This window comes from Triturus cristatus, chromosome 3_1 (genome assembly GCF_964204655.1).
Source record: "Triturus cristatus chromosome 3_1, aTriCri1.1, whole genome shotgun sequence".
NCBI lineage: Eukaryota > Metazoa > Chordata > Amphibia > Caudata > Salamandridae > Triturus > Triturus cristatus.
In genome coordinates, this window is record NC_140583.1 from 179200534 (window position 1) to 179218191 (window position 17658).

At 42.6% G+C, this 17658-nt stretch overlaps 1 protein-coding gene across 1 annotated transcript in view; it reads left to right on the forward strand.

Annotated features, from left to right (window-relative positions):
- Positions 1–17658, forward strand: part of BBOX1 (gamma-butyrobetaine hydroxylase 1) — a 704161-nt gene that overhangs the window by 260351 nt on the left and 426152 nt on the right. The window lies entirely within an intron of this gene.

Here is a 17658-nt window from a genome sequence, read left to right on the forward strand (position 1 = left end):
ATGGGGAGATCAGAGGCACTTGTGGAGTGTGGCAGTGAGGGAATCCGAGGAAGAGGTCAATGGGGGGGCCATGGAGGGATGAGGGGCACTGTTGGAAGGTGGTAGTAAAGGTATTTACGGAGAAAGAGGTTATTAGTGTGGCGCCAAAAAAGACTTTCGCATCAGCGCTAAACCCGGCCCTGTCATGGCCTTTCTGTTTTTGTTTAATTAGCAGTCTGGTCATACAGGCTACTGTGGAACATACTTTAAAGTGCGTGCTAATTATATTTACTGCTTTATTCAATGTTTTAAGTTTGAAGGTGATTTTACTATTGTTTTTACCGGGAAAAATGAAAGTGGAGCCCGATGGTGCCTGATATGGGGCTACGGCCCAAGGTCAGCTGTGAGATAAGGTGCACTGGAGAGGAGTAGTGGATAATCAAGCCTGTAAGGGAGTGCGTTGCAGAGTCCGGGGTCAGGTGGAGGTAGTAATGAAGAGGGATTCTCCCTGAAGGCTCGCTCAGAGGGAGCCCGAGTAGTGTCAGTTGCCTGATACTACCACCTCAGAAACCTCCTTTTCCCATCAAAGGAACATTTCATAGAAAAAACACTTTTTGAGAGTGATAATATTTAGAAAGAGATTTGGAAAAGAGTGCGTTTTACTGGGCCTTGTAAGACTAAGAAGAGATAAAGGAGGGCCCTGAAGCAGGCCTGCCTAGACATATATGCGACAAATCGATCCCGCAGTGGCCCCCCCAAATGCACCCTTGGCCCACCCAAATAAAAATTCCTGGAGCCGGGCCTGATCAGGATAATTAAATAAGAGGTCGCAGGCCATGGGGCCATTTTTACCAGCCCTTTTCTACCTTATTCCATGTCCCTCTCTCACTTACACACACCCAACACCCCAACCCTTTTGGTTAAGACATGTCATTAAACAATCCCTAACGCATGGCTAATGCAACATGTTCACTGCTCTTTAGCAGTTACTGCTTCAAGCTGTTTCAGGCAATACTCTCACCCCTGCACACTGCTGTTTACAAAAAGCTGAACTAAACAACAGGCTTTTCCCACTGAACGATGAGTTGAACAACTGTATTACTTTTACCAGGTAATAACCCGACAAAGCAAAATGACAACTATCAATTATTTAACAAATCCTCTCAATTATCTCACAGCTTTAATGACTGCCGCTGAAAACAAAAACTAAAAATCAATATTAGTCACTGCCAGTAGCACAAGAAACCAAACATGAAAGTTATATGTTTGTTTAGCAGGTCTATCGTAAGTACATTTGAGCTCATTACAATATTTAACAAATTAGATTTTGCTTCGGGGTTGTGCAAAAAAATTATGCAACCCGATGCAAAATCAGGGCCTTAACATGTATTTATTTTTTTAAATCCTGCCACAAAGAAACTGGCAACAAGGAGAAATGCGGCAGTAAATCTGTTCTACTCAACTGGTTGCAAAGTCTGTATTTTAAAATATCATGGGGTTAAGGCACCTGTGGCAGAGATCTTTGTGTGCTCAGTAAAGCTCGGGGAATAATAATAATGGTAAAATAACTATTTGCTGGAGAGGTTTGTGTTTTGTCTAGTCCCAGTTTTGGATCAAAGTAGCATTGAGGGTTAATAGGTCTCCTGGAAAGCACATTATGTAACGCGCAGATGACAGATTTTTATTGTATGTAAATGGGCAAGTGAGTTAGCGCTTTGAACACAGAGATCCTTTTGTTACTTGCAGTTCATACATTGTAATTCTTCTAATATAGCACAGTGAGCCAAGAAGGACATGTGGCTCCTACACCTTGTAACTCTCCCCATCTTATGTAACACTCCCTTGATTTACACACATCATTTATTGTCAATGTATAATGTGTATGTATAAAGCACTCTGACACTACAATGGGATTAGTAGCACTATAGCGCTGTAAAAGAAACAAAACAAAATAGTGGCATTTAAATTGTTTGTGTAAATACTGGGACAGACTAACAAATCTGACATTCCTACACACATGCATATCTCTTATATAAAAGGACTGAACAAAGTCAAAAGCATGCCTGCCTCTTGTGTGATGTGATGTGATAAGCTATGTGCCTTTGTTTCTCCTCCATTTCATTTAGATGTGAGGCTCCTGATAGCTCCCAGCCTGGATACTCCAAGAAAAGGAGACCTGATGGCCCCTTAACTTCGACCTTTGTTATAGGCCCAGCTGGAATCTGATAAGCCCCTTCCCCGTCTGTACATGGCTGCTTGGAACAAAAGCAAACAATGTGCAGGCACTGTTGAATGTGTCCCGGTGTCTAAAAATTGCACCAAGACAAGTTTACCATATTTCTGTGGGGCCCAATCTCATAGCAGGGTAGACTGCGATCACCCTGTGAAAAGAGTGGATAGACTCAGTCTACCCTCAACTTGTGCCCGGTCTACTACATAGTGCCAAGAGATGCATGTGCATCTCTTGACGCTATGTAGCAGCTATTGCTCATTTTAGTAATGATGAAGTTCACCTGTGTGCCCTAATACTGAAAAGCGAGGGCAAGAGATCTTTGCAGTGTAAGTTAGTAGATAGGTACATAGTACATTTCCTTTACAACGAACCATGAAGCGGTGTTTAGGAAATTATTAATATGCTAGTTAAAACAGGTGCATTTAGAAAACTGAGGCCCAAGCTCCTAACTAGCAGGAAGGCCATTTATTTTCTTGATCTGTGCGTAAGTGGATGAGCTCAAAGGGGTAAGTACACATCACTTATCATTTTGCTGGCTCGGTGAGTGAGGTGAATAATAAAGCCGATCTACAAAGAAAACGAATCAACAGGGTTGGGGCGGGCGGGAGGAGATGGAGTGAGTGAAAACACCAGCACTCGTGTGGAGTGCTCAAAGACAAAGAAAATAGTAGCTCCTATAACGGGAGTAGTGGAAGGACGCAAGCACTTGGTCCATGTTCAGGGGGAGGGTCAAACACAGGAAGAAGCATGACGCTTTTATGCTATGGACTAACGGGAACGACGGATATGAGAGCACGATGGAGCAAACAAGTGGTAAGGCAATGGGCGGGCTGAAGCCCACAGATTGAAAACATGCTGTTCGAGACAGCACATGCGCAGCCTAGACGGGACCTAAAAAAAAAAAGACAGAATATGACAAACAAGGCCAACATGCTTAAAGTTGATTATTATATAATAGCTCACCAGCAACTTAATATTTGGCCCAATACAGGAAATAGGTTTTCTTTTGATAACGTGGCGAAACAAAACTCCACAACCCAACCGACAGTTGATCTAATGTACTGCCTTGTTTTTTTTAACTGGGAATTATTCTAATTTGATTCACATGTTTCTTTTTAGTATTTAAGAAGGGAGAAACGTTTGCCAAAACCAACACTCCATATGCTGTGGGGGTGCCCTTTTTGTGCTGTAAATCACTGGGGCATGTGTCGATGTGTGCATGATTATATTCTTGTTTCAGGCACAAACCTAACCTTACTCCCTGTTTTGCCAGTCACTGTCTTTGTTAAAAACAGATTCACAATTGCTTTATTAAACCTTCTTGCTTTCTCCAATTTGATTGAAAATGCACCATTTGCCCACTATTTTTTAAACCCCCCGAACACCTCTGTGGTGATTCCGGCTCACTCGCTACGCTCGCTCGCATTACCGTGTCACTAAAGCAGGAATGTCAAAAAAGTGTGTCACCAGCATGAAAAGTTTGGAAACCTGTGGTCTAGAGTGAATGCACAAACAGACCAGCTGTCATCCTGACCTAGACATGTATTCAGAGACAGGCTGAGGCACAGGATGGTTAAGCAAGAAAATGCCCACTTTCTAAAAGTAAACAGAAGGAGATGATGGACGGAGCGTTGAAACTTTTCAGACACTCACCTCCAGTCAAGGATCTGGGTTGAATCCATCATTGTTCTTTAGGTAACTTCGCCAGTTCAGACACAGCTATTTGCAAATCAGTCTTAACCCTCATGGGAACAGTCCAGCCCAAACTGCCAAGCCATGTCTTCCCTGGACCGGGAACAAGCATTGTTGGACCGGTTTTGGGCTAACATCCCTCATCAGTCAGGCTAACTTGAATCTAGTGGCAAAGCGAGCAAGGGACCCACGTCTGGGCATACCCTGTCAACTTAGAGCGAACAAGTCCAACACAAGTGTTGGACTTGGCATCTTTTGGCGTGTTTCCCCAGAGTTTTTTGCTTTCTGACCTCCCGGTTTTGACTCTGTTTTTGCTGGCTTAGTGTCTCTGTGTACTTTTCTCACTGCTGATCAGTGGTAAAGTACAAGTGCTCCTGCTGTAAACTATGTTAAGGATTGGTGTTTCCATGATTGGCATATTTGATTTACTTGTCCCTGGTAAAGTGCACGGAGTGTGCCAGGGCCTGTAAATCTAATGCTGTTAGTGGGCTGCAGCACTGTTTTGGGCTACCCACGCAAACAGCCTGTAACTCAGGCCTGCCATTGTAGAGCCTATGTGCAGTCCAGGACTGCCATGTCAACTTGGCATGTGTACCCACTTGCCAGTCCCTAATCTTCCCTTTTCTTACATGTCAGTCACCCTTAAGGTATGCCCAATGTACCCCTGTGGGCAGGGTGTAGTGCATGTGAAAGGTAGGACATGCCCTGGTGTGTGGGCATGTCCTGATAGTGAATTACTGCCAAATTAGTTTTTCACTATTAAAAGGCTACCGGTTCCCATAGGACAGAATGGGGAGTTTGTTTATAGCATCTTATAAACATAACTGGCCCTGGGAACTAGGTAGAGAAATAAAGTTTAGTACGCCTGAACTCAGAATCTAAAGATGCATCTTTTAGTGTTGGTGATTTTTACATTCTGTGTTTGAAAATATCACTTTTAGAAAGTAGGTGTTTTCTAGCTCAGTCATCCAGTAGGCCTCTGCTGGGGTTGTGGATTGACTGTCAGAGTTTTGGATGACAGGGGCTGGGGAGGAGCCATGGCTCCAGATAGACTAGGTGAATCAGGATAGGGCTGAATAGACTTGGACTGCATTTAGAGTAGGGGGAGGAGACGCCACACCGCGACCCTGGTCTCCCCGACGATGTCTGCTGATGCTACCACTTCCTCCGACTGAGAGAGGAGGTGCTGCAGCGTGAGTCATGATCGCTTGCCTTCCAATTCAAAACTCTGTTTGAATCTCGGACGTATCCCACTCATCGGACGCGGTTCGCCCGTTTAGAGACCACATTTGATGAGGCGCTCTGTCTTTTGAAACGCATACAACGGATTGCCAGGCCATCCTATACCACCGGCTAGGTTGCCATTGCCTTTCTTAATGTCCTGATGAAGACCCTGCATGACGATTTAATTTCGCATAATTTGGGTTGAAACGTCGACGATAACTGCTAGGACCAGTTCAAGACCTGTTTTCCGAATGTATTTTGATTCACTCATGAAACAGCGCCATTGTGTTTTTCCTTGATACTGGCCCTCCTCTTGTATATGATGTACATAGAATGTTTCCTTTGTATTTGATCACTGTACATATCTTGCACAAAATTGTCACTTTTGTCACCTTGTCACTGATTCACTGCTTCACGTTAGAGTTTACTTCATTGGTAACCTTGCGTTACAAGTAATATGGGTGTTTTCATATAAATGCTGAAATTTATATAAAAAACGACATCACACCCTCCAAATCTAGCGTTAACGTGATTTGTACTCTTAGTTTGTGTGGTCATTTCTTGATTTATTTGCATAACAAAGCGATTGTTTTACTTAAACCCGATAGAACCATTGTTTTCTTGTAATGATGCTACCACTGAGCCGCTGCCCGCATCGTGACCTGTGGGCACCGCACTCTGCGTTGCCTCACTTCACGATGCTGCCTTGGTAACCCCGACTACACCGCTGCCTGCACCGTGGTTCGAGGGCACTGTTCATAAAGTATCATGATGCACCGCCCTCATCCCGCACCGCAGCATTGGCCTACCGATGCCAGTACCATCGACTCCAGTTTGTCAGCCGACGACAGAGCTTCAGCTTACACCGTGACCTGCTGAACACCACGACGAGCACCGCATCACTTCATACTTCGACCCTGGTCTCACCGACGACGCCATCTGACGCTGCCACCGAACCGCTGCTCGCACCGTGACCTGAGGGCATCGCACACCGCACCGCTGCACTTCGCACCTATTATCTCCTTCTGTTTGCTTTGTTTACCCTAAGCTGGCAGGGTATGTCACTTTGCCACTGGATTCAAGGTAGTCTGGCTGATGAAGGATGCTACCCAAAAAACGGTACCAGGATGCTTCTTTCCAGTTCAGGGAAGACCTGGCTTGGCAGTTTGGGCTGGACTGTTCCCATGAGGCACAGGGTAAAGACTGCTTTGCATATAGCTGGGTCTGAACTGAGGTGGTGAAGTGAGCTAAAGAATGATGATGGATTCAACCCAGTTCTGTGACTGAGGGTGAGTGTCTGAAAAGTTTCAGCGCTCTGTTCATTATCTCCTTTTGTTTGCCACTTTCTAAAAGTAGCATTTTCAAACACACAATTTAAAAACCACCTCCACAGAAAGATGTATTTTTAAATTCTGATTTCAGTTAACCCAAATATAAAATCTCTTGTCTCTTCCCAATTGAAAGTTACACTTTTAAGATGTTACCAATGATAACCTATGGGGGAGATAGTCCTTGCAATAGTGAAAAACGAAATTAACAGTCTTTCACTATCATGACATGTACAACACACCAGTACATGTCATATCTTTCACATACAACGCACCCTGCACACAGAGCTATCTTGGGCTTACCTTAGGGATGCACCATATGTAATAAAAGGGAAGGGTTTTGCCTTACCAGACGGGTGCACTTTCCAGGTCGACATGCCGGTTAAAAACTGCCCTTACAGACATTGAGGTGGCAGGCTGAGACATGTTTGCAGGGCTATTCATGTGGGTGGTATAAACTGTGCAGCAGGCCTACAATTAGCATTTGATTTAAAGGCCCTGTGCACACACTGTGCACTTTCTTCTGTCTGCCACAGGCCCAGAAGTGTTCTGAAGAAGGTATTCATGGGTGCCACTTTTATGCCAATGCCAGCCTGTGGGTGGAGAGCAATCTTTTGTCCACCCCAAGAGAGTTCTGGTCAGCTCTGCTCCTTTCACTGGATTTGGAGCAAGCTTGACTAAAAGACAAAAGGGGTCAGGCCCTGGTATGAGCTACACATGCCAGTGACAAGGTAGGCATCCTTTGAAGCTCAGAAAGGGGCAAAGCACAGCCACTAGGCCATCCTGCTCAAAGAAGAAAGACACCTCCCCCACCTAAAGCACTTGGTCCACTGTCTATGAGCAATCCATATCTCACTCCAGGACAGACATCATGGGTCAGGTGACAACTGGACACTGTCAGAAAAACCTTTTGGTTTTGGGTAGAAAGCAGATATCTTTCTAAAAGTATCTGTTCTTTCATAGTAATACAATAATAATTTAAAATACGACTTTACAATTGGAGTGGATTTTAAATAATTATTAAAATGAGTCCTTTAACCATTTTTCTAGGTATTTCCAAACTGAATTTAACACTTATTAAAAAAAATAGTGTAAACCAGTTGTAGCCTATAGGAGAGCTGGCCTTGCCATACTGAAAAAAGACTTTGGAAGTTTATCACTGCCAAGGCATGTAAAACATTAACCATACATGTCCAACTTTTCAAATACCAAGCTCCCTGCCCTATAGGCATTTAAGGCCCACCTTAGGGGAGACATATATGTATTGATAAGGAAGGCTTAAACCTGTGAAAAAGGTGATTTTGACAGGTCAGCACCACCAGGATGTAGTGGCAGGCCTGTTGGCATGTTTTACCATGTCAGTTTAGTGGTGGAACAATAAGTGCTGCAGTCCATTAGTGACAGTCAACATACAAGCCGAGGCTACACTGGAACTCATAAGTAAGTTATGTGTGCCAATCATAGATTCAGCCATTTCAACATGTTATAGCGGTCTGAGCACATGCACTGGGCCTGGTTAACAGAGTCCCAGTGCATTTGCACGGAGTCAAAGCTACAGAAGAAATGGGAGTGCTCATGCAAAAAGAGGCGTTTTCCTGCATTGTTTTCAATGTGATGAACATCTTAAAAAACGTTTTCATCCTGGAAAGTAAAAGATGTCTGATCCTCTAGATGGAAAGATTGTGTGCTTCCTTGCTATAATTGTTTATAATAGTTCCATGTCCTCTATGTGTGCATGTATCCTTTTCCGATTCAACGTTTGGGGTTACTTTGATGCTAGGGCCATCAGAGAAGATTGGAAATAAAGTTGAAACATTTTTGTGGGGCGGTCTCCTCATCTAAGTCTCATTGTATCTGAAGCTGTTACTCCCGCAATTCATGTTAGAAAAGAGGATGTTTCACGTAGAACTCCATCCATGTGAATAAAACAGCTTCTTGCAGAACCTCCCTAATATGGAAAGCAGATGGTCAGCGTCTGAGTACTAAATGAAGACCACATGGGAGGGCATTTCCTGACTGTTGTCTGAATTAATGCACACATCATGCTACCTCTGTTAAAGTAGTATAATGATTACTTCACCAAGGCCAGCTGCACAGTGTACATATCACGCAGTAAAGTGGACTTTTTGCAATTACTTTAGAGGTTAACATCAATATGAACTTAAACTGAATTATAATCGGAATACATGTTCCATGTAAGTGAGGGTTTCCAGGCATCAATGAGTGTAATTAATCTGTTCTGGAATGACAGTGCACCCCTACCTCCTATTATACCTTATAAGTAATTCATGTTGAGCCCCTCTAAGTCAATGGCATAATGAATCATTGAGGAGTTGATGACCAGGCATGTCTTGTTTGGAGTCATACTCCCATCAAGATGTTTTGTATTGTACCATATTCACTTTGAGAGATTGGTGCCCCTGCACCCTGTATTGCACTACTTCTATTCCAATTAAAAAATAAATAAAATAAAGAGAAAATGATATGCATGTGTAACTGCAGCTATTCTCATACTCGACAACGCCTCACCTGTGTGCCTACCATTTAACACTGATGAGTGCCAGCCAAAGGGGTTCACGCTTCCAAATTATGCCTGCTGAACACGTCTACAAACTATTTAGTACAAGTAAATTGTATGACTTTTTGTGGAATAATTTGCCTGCTCACTTATGTAGGAGACTTTTCTATGATGAAACAAAGCATATTTTAGTATTCACATATTGAAATTCCCTGAGTCCCCTCAGGATGTTTCTTTATTTTGTGAGATGAGATCGTCATCTATGTGTGTGTGTATGTATGTGTGTTGGGGTGTTTGCCACAAAACAAGCTATAGCGCTGTAGAGCCCCGAAGAGAGGATGTGAACCCTCTGGTATGATCCTCGATTCTTTAAAAGTTGAGGTTGAACATGTGTTTCTATTGTGCTCTTAACCTTTTATCTTGTGCTGTATTTTTCTACTAAATTGGTATTATAGTATCATTTTAATGTGTCCCTGTTTTTACCGACTATCAAAAAATGTGTAGCACACGGACAACAAGTTTCGGGGTAACATCTTATCTTGGTATGTTTTCAGTTGAGGTTTTAGACACAGCTGGGCTAACAGCAGATTGCAGAAAGAATCCTGATGTTATATGTCAGGAGGCCTGAGATACTGGCTGTGGGTAGGATGGTAGCATAATACCCACTCCTTGCAATGAATATCAGTGTCTTCCTAGTTAAAGATTCTGAGATACAAGGTTAAACGTTCTGTGAAGTTAAGCGTAACCATACATTACAGTAAAGCTCTAAGTCAATTATTTGCTGACTTTTAGATGTTACGAAAGTAGCACATCCAATCAGGTAAACTATACATTTATTTTCTGTAGTTAAAACTTTGAAAGCTGAACTTTTCTGAACTTCGTACTTCCTCAAAGTACCAGAGAATCCGAGGTTAATATGTAACCACTTAAAACGAAACTTGAAGACGTAAGATCCCAAGTATGTTTAAGTTAATTTTTAATAGCTTAAAAGCCAGGCCCACAGCAAAAGTTGTGGCAACATACCATATTTTGGGTGGTCGCGGCTGAGAAAACAAAAACCCCTATGGCCTGATCCCCAAAGGTACACAAGCAAGTGTAGATCACCTCAATGTGTGTAACTACTCCTTACATGTAGGTGTACCTCTCCACTTTCTGCAGCTCACTATTTATGGGTATAGATTTACACTTAGGTGCACACATATATCCGCAACCCCTTAAATGAGGGGGTGGAGAGTTCTACGAATGATGTTATGAGTGTACTGTTACTACAAGTAGATGTTTACCTATTGGAGGAATCTCCACCAGCGAGGTTCAGATCTTCATTTGGGAAAGTATAAGGAACGGTTTAAATATATTTTAATATAAATATGAATAAAAAAAAATCATATCAATATAAGCAAATAAAAGCACAAGTTACAGCACATTATCTCCTCAAAAAATTAAATGTGGTTTAAATGATCATTTAAATATATTCATTTAAATTATAACTATTAGCACGAAAATAATAATTAAACAAATATTAGCTAATTTCCTAACATTTGTATCTGTATATAATGTGTAGTACATGTGGTTAAAAGTTATGTATTTAATTAATACTATAAATGCTTTGTTTATTTTTGACAGTAAGTTGAATAGCTTAATTTATATATATTAAATACTGGCATACATTCAATAAAATGGAGCTACGGTGGGCATATCAGCTATAACTATAATTCTCTTGTGCAATTAGGCATAAAAATATAGAAGGATTCTTTGGATCTTAAAAGGCTGCCTAGCTATAAAGCTGGATATAGGCTGTTTTTAGGTTGAGCATGCGCAGTCTGCAAGACCTGCTGTAATTACTCACACTGAGTGTAATCCCGCCATTTGTCATTGGTTCTCTTGTGTGCCACTTTAATTTACTGGCTTCCTATTGGTTGGTGCTCCTAATACATTATTTCCGTTTTTAGGCGAGGCGCACAGGCCAACTACAGTTTCCTTACACTGTAGGTCTTCATGTTTCTTATTGGGGACTACTTACTTACTAACATGGCGCCCGCTCCACTTAGCAGCCACCTAATACCTTTAATGTGCATGTGCGCCGACTGCTTACTTCCTAACATGGCGTCTGCTTCACTTAGCAGCCAAGTAATACATTTAATGTGCATGTCCCCCGACTGCTTACTTCCTAACATGGCGTCCGCTTCACTTAGCAGCCACGAATACCTTTAATGTGCATATGCGCCAACTGCTTACTTCCTAACATGGTGCCCGCTTTGCTTAGCAGCCACGTCCCTCTGCAATGTGATTCAGGGTGCTCCCTCCTTCCCATGCTGCTATCCTAGGCCCCATCCTGCCCAGTGCCTCCTCCCTCCTTGCCCCTCTCCATCCCTTGGCTCAGGGAGCATAGGCGGCCGCAGCTGGCCAGGCCTGCTCCACCGGCTGCTGCTGCAGCAGCAAGCAGACTGCAGGGAAACCATGGCCAATATCAGCAGCGACGAAGTGGGAGGAGGAGGAGGCTGCCTGGCCTCAGACATCGTCATTGTCGAGATCATCCACATCAACAGGTAAGAAACGGCGGTGGCTTGGCTGAGGTGGGGCCATCAGGGCTGCTGCAGCTGGGTGGAGGCTGCAGGAGCACGGCTCTCTGTCTGGAAGGAGCTCAGGGATGCCACTTCCCCCAGGCCGAGGCAAAGAAGGCACTGAAGGGGTAACATGAGTGAGCCCTTCCCTGTCTACAGCTCGCTCATAAACACTGAGCGGCTAAATTACCAGTGGAACGAACACTGCGCCTATTGATTTGACCAAAAGGCTGGCCACCTCCAGGCGACATGTGCCAGTGGTACGAACACAGCGCGTATTGGTTTGACCACAAGGCTGGCCCCCTCCGGCCGGTATGGACCCGAGCCAGGGACTGCTCCAGAGCAGCGCACTTCGTGATGCAATGTGGCTGACACTGGCAGGGGCCCTCAAACGTCCACCAGCACCCCCACAGGATCAGAGCATATCCATTAAACCCCACATCCATGTTTTTTCACTAGTTGTACACAAGAATAAATAATGGATATGCATTCCTTCTAGACAGTCACATTGGGGGTTGAGGTATGTCCTACCTTTCCTATATATCCTACATTTCCTGGGTGATTCATAGCTGGGACGAATAGATCTGGTCTGCATTTACAGTAGTGGGAGGAGTTTCTCTAGCGCCTGAATATGCTGTGTATCCTTTGCACAATGCTATCTCCACCTCCTGTAGGCCATAGAGAATATAACTGGTTTGGACTGGGCTCAGAGACCCTTGCCACAAAGTGAAAAATGGGGTTTAAGTATCGGACATTAAACCCTAGAGAATTAGAACACTTCTGGACTAAAGAGGAACCTCTGCCAAGGAGAACAGCTGAGCTGTAAGGAGGAGTACTGTCCCTTTTCTGGATTGGCCTGTAGTTGCTGCTTCTGCCACAGGGAGAACAAGGACTGGATGTTTGCTGTGAATATGCTTTAAGAAGAATCTACAAAGGCTTGTGTGCGCCTGCCTCATGTTCTGAAGTCTCAGGGCAACACAAACTTCACCTGCACCCACTGACCAGCACTTGCACTACTCTGTGGAATCCTGCATTCAAAAGTGCGCCAGTTCATGGGCGCTGAGAATTGTGTGGTTGTGGCTGCAAAGCAAGAAGAACAATTCCGACGCCATCAGCGATGCCCTGGCCTGCACCGAGGCCGGGGCACCGCTCATGAAGTACACGGCACACCACCCCGCCTGCATCGCAGCTCTGATGCCCTTCGCTGCCTGGTGATGTCTGCAGTTATCGGCCTTCCCAACTCCAGCGCTCACACCGATGTTACCAGTGCCAGCATTACGTTTTCGCGGAGCTGATAACTGACGGGGGTGACTCCAAGATCTCTTTGACGTTGCATTGCTTCACTGGAACTGATGCCTCATCGCTGATTTTGCCTAAGTTCCCCTGTCCTGGATTCAATGCTTTGCCTCCCCATTGGCAGAAAAGAACCGGCTTCGCCTCGGCACGATGCCTTATCTCCACAACGTTGTGCATCGTCTGTTGACTTAGTTTCCAAGGTACTGTTGTTCAGCGGTCTGTGTGACTCCGTGGCTGGCTTGCACAGCACACGGTCGGCACCGTACTTTGGATTTGTGCCTATCATGACATTGTAAAAGCTCCAGGTGGATATATTTCTTTCTATAGGTTTTGTTTTCGAGGTTACTGTTTTAAAAGTGATATCTTAATACATGTATGTTGGATTTTTGTCGTTTTGGTCTTGCTTGGCTCAGATAAAGATAATGTATTTTTCTGAAACTGGTGTGTCCATTTATGGTGTTTTCACTGGGTGACTCTGTGTTTGGGGTAATAAATACTTTACACATTGCCTTTGGGTACACATGTCTGCTCGTGCCAAGCTACCAAGGGGGTGAGCAAGGTTTATCCCAATTATGCAATCATCTTACCCTGACTAGAAGGAAGGGTCCCTACTTGAACAAAGGTGCATACTTCTGCTAACTAGAGAACCCCATCTCTAATAGTTTGTGTCTTATGCTTGGATCAAATCCCCAATTCATTGTTCAGATCCTATACATTTTTCCATTGAATAATATTTCTTTGGTTTGGAAGTTTGCCATTTGGAATGTTCCATTTTGTGTATGGATGATTCTAGATTTTTGGATACAACACCGAGTTGCTTGTCATTTCCTTTCTATACAGTTTCTGCACAGATTCAAAAAAAGAAATATATAACAAAAACATTTTAACATCTTGTCTAGAAAGAACTGAAAAACAGTCAAGATCTGACATAATAAAGAACAAAACGCCACAGAAAAATAATGAAGAGGATGTAATTCGATTAATCACAACGTTTTCCACGGAATCGAAACAACTTGAAAAAATCTTACGAATAAACTGGACTATCTTGTGTCTAGACCCCACTATTGGAAAAATTGTGGGAAACTATCCAAGAATTACACAAAGGAGAGCGAAAAACCTTAAAGATGAACTAGTTCACAGTCACTTTGAAATGAAAAAACAGAAGACATGGTTAGATATTAAAGGATTTTACAAGTGTTCCACTTGTAAAGTATATCAGATTGTGCAAAATTTGAAGGAGATCTCAATGGCAAACCAAAAAAAGTGGAAAATCAACCAACTAGTCAATATGTTATCTACATAATTGAGTGCACCTGCAAACTCAAATATGTGAGGAGTATTGTTTGCGAATTGAAAAAGCGCATTCTGGAGCATGAGAGGGCAACAACAAACAGGGATCGCAGTTATGCTGTTGCCGAAAACATGGAAAAATGCCATGAAAGGGACTGGAAAAAATAATAAATGTATGCGGTGGAGATAGTCGAGCGCCATGTGAGAGGTGGCACTCGAGAAAGGATTTTGAGACAGAAGGAATCGCATCACATACTATCTTTTAGAACTTTGGCCCCCAATGGACTCAAAAAGATGAGGAGATGTACTCACACGTGTAAAGAGAGATCTAACCAACCACCATGACCTACAAAGATAACATTGTAAAAATCGTAAAAATGTATATAGGATAACAAACAAAACTGATAAGTTTGCCTGGATTTTGAAATTGGTTGTTTTCCCTTCTGGGTTTTCTTTCCTCTTTCCTTCCTTCCTTTTTCTTCTTTTGTTTTCTACTTTCTTTCTAGGGGCAACTCTTCTTGCATTTTGTATAGCGGCCAGCCTGGTCGCGGGATTGCACCACCGCGAAACACTTGTGGGTCCGCGGCTGCTTTCTTGGGGCAGGCAGCTAACTGTGGAACAGGAGGTGCCTGTTATATGCAAGGGTGCCGGTGCGAACATCAGCAATCCTTTTAAAGACACTTTTTAATGTGAGTAGGTAGGTAGTTATAGTTAGGACCTATTTTCCATAGGAAATCTGCAACATTCTATTTGGAATTACGTTGGCACCGATTGACGAATCTTCGCGAACTTTTCCAAACTTTTGGCCAGCTATGGTCCGCTCCTATCCTGAAAATTTCACGGTGATTCGTCAAGCGGGGGCTGAGAAAAAAGGGGGTCCCAAAACACGTTTTCCCCATGCATTTTCCCATAGGACCTGTTGACGCAGCTACAGCCCGAACTGCTGAACGGAATTACACCAAATTTGGCAAAGAGGTAGTCCTCAGTTCAGACTTGTGCCTTTTGCTTAAATGGTGTAAATCCGTTCAGTAGTTCCTGAGAAAATTAGAGTTAAAAAGATAGATATATCTGGGCGGAGCCTAACCACACATCTCATCGTGAGATCTGATTGGCTGTCAGTACTTCATCCAAGAAGTGTTGGCAGCCATCTTGGGACCAATATACATGATAGCACCTCATTAAAAAGCATTGCAGTTGATAGAAGGTTTTAAGACTTTAATTACATTATAAATCATTTGTTGATGGTACCATACTCATTTTAGGAATTGTGGTGTGTTCTAAGGTGATTTTACCATGTGAAAAAGCCTTCTGCTGTGATACCATGAATCATGTTTGAGAGAAAACTATTTTCTCATGCTTTTCCCACAGAGGTTTGCAAGGTGATCTATAAGCTAAACTGAGAGCATATTTTCTGTAAATTCACATTATCTTTCTCAGTCATGTGAGAATGAAGTCTGACATTCTCAGTAAAACGTACATCCAACAAGGGCAGAGACTGTCAGTTGATTCCTGTGTGTTCTACTGCAGCTTCCCAGAGTGTTCTAAAGAACAACTAGAGCGCTAACAGTCCTACTTATGACAAACGTATTGCACACCTGAAGCCATCTTGATTGGAATAAAGTGGTAACTCTTTAAACATTTAATTTAAAGAGGAACAAAATGAGGGGGTTCATTTTGCCATAGAAAGTATGATTAGTGCTGCAGAAAGAAAAATCAGGGCACATTTTGAGTGACTTCTCAAATCTTCTATTTAATTAAAAAATTCTGACTTGCAGACTGAAACATGCACTTTCAATACCAGCAGCAGACTTCCCTGGTGAACAGTAGCTTTACTACTGTGATCTAATAAGCAACTAGAGTGCTAACATTCTGAATTTATGGCAAATGTGTGACACATCGGAAATCCTTTTTTCTGCTGGAATCAAAGTAAAAAAACTGAAAGTATTTCCTACTGAGGAGACTGTAGTAAATGAGGAAATTAGGAAACTTCATAACAAATAAGTCTCCCAAAATGGCCACCAGAGACAAAAGAGCCCAAATGTAGCCCAAATATCCCCCAGATGTAGCCCAAGTATAGCCCAATGACAGAATGTCCCAGAGTGTTCTAACGAACAACTAGAGCGCTAACAGTCTTACTTATGACAAAAGTATGGCACACCTGAAGCCATCTTGATTGGAATAAAGTGGTAACACTTAAAACATTTAATTTACAAAGGAACAAAATGAGGGAGTTCATTTTGCCGTAAAAATTATGATTAGTGCTGCAGAAAGAAAAATTAGGGCACATTTTGACTTTTCAAATCCTCTTCTATTTCATAAGAAAATTCTGACATGCAGACTGAAACATGCACTTTGAATACCAGCAGCAGACTTCCCTGGTGAGCAGTAGCTTTACTACAGTGATCTAATGAGCAACTAGAGTGCTAACATTCAGAATGTATGGCAAATGTGTGACACATCAGAATGCCTTCTTGATGGAACCAAAGTAAAAAACTGAAAGTATTTCCTACTGAGGAGACTGTAGTTAATGAGGAAATTAGCAAACGCCATAACAAATAAGTCTCCCAAAATGGCCACCAGAGACAAAAGAGCCCAAATGTAGCCCAAATATCCCCCAGATGTAGCCCAAGTATAGCCCAATGACAGAATGTCCCAGAGTGTTCTAACGAACAACTAGAGCGCTAACAGTCTTACTTATGACAAAAGTATGGCACACCTGAAGCCATCTTGATTGGAATAAAGTGGTAACACTTAAAAGATTTAATTTACAAAGGAACAAAATGAGGGAGTTCATTTTGCCGTAGAAATTATGATTAGTGCTGCAGAAAGAAAAATTAGGGCACATTTTGACTTTTCAAATCCTCTTCTATTTCATAAGAAAATTCTGACATGCAGACTGAAACATGCACTTTGAATACCAGCAGCAGACTTCCCTGGTGAGCAGTAGCTTTACTAGAGTGATCTAATGAGCAACTAGAGTGCTAACATTCAGAATGTATGGCAAATGTGTGACACATCTGAATGCCTTCTTGATGGAACCAAAGTAAAAAACTGAAAGTATTTCCTACTGAGGAGACTGTAGTAAATGAGGAAATTAGGAAACGCCATAACAAATAAGTCTCCCAAAATGGCCACCAGAGACAAAAGAGCCCAAATGTAGCCCAAATATCACCCAGATGAAGCCCAAGTATAGCCCAATGACAGAATGTCCCAGAGTGTTCTAACGAACAACTAGAGTGCTAACAGTCTTACTTATGACAAAAGTATGGCACACCTGAAGCTATCTTGATTGGAATAAAGTGGTAACACTTAAAACATTTAATTTACAAATGAACAAAATGGGGGAGTTCATTTTGCCATAGAAATTATGATTAGTGCTGCAGAAAGAAAAATTAGGGCACATTTTGACTTTTCAAATCCTCTTCTATTTCATAAGAAAATTCTGACATGCAGACTGAAACATGCACTTTGAATACCAGCAGCAGACTTCCCTGGTGAGCAGTAGCTTTACTACAGTGATCTAATGAGCAACTAGAG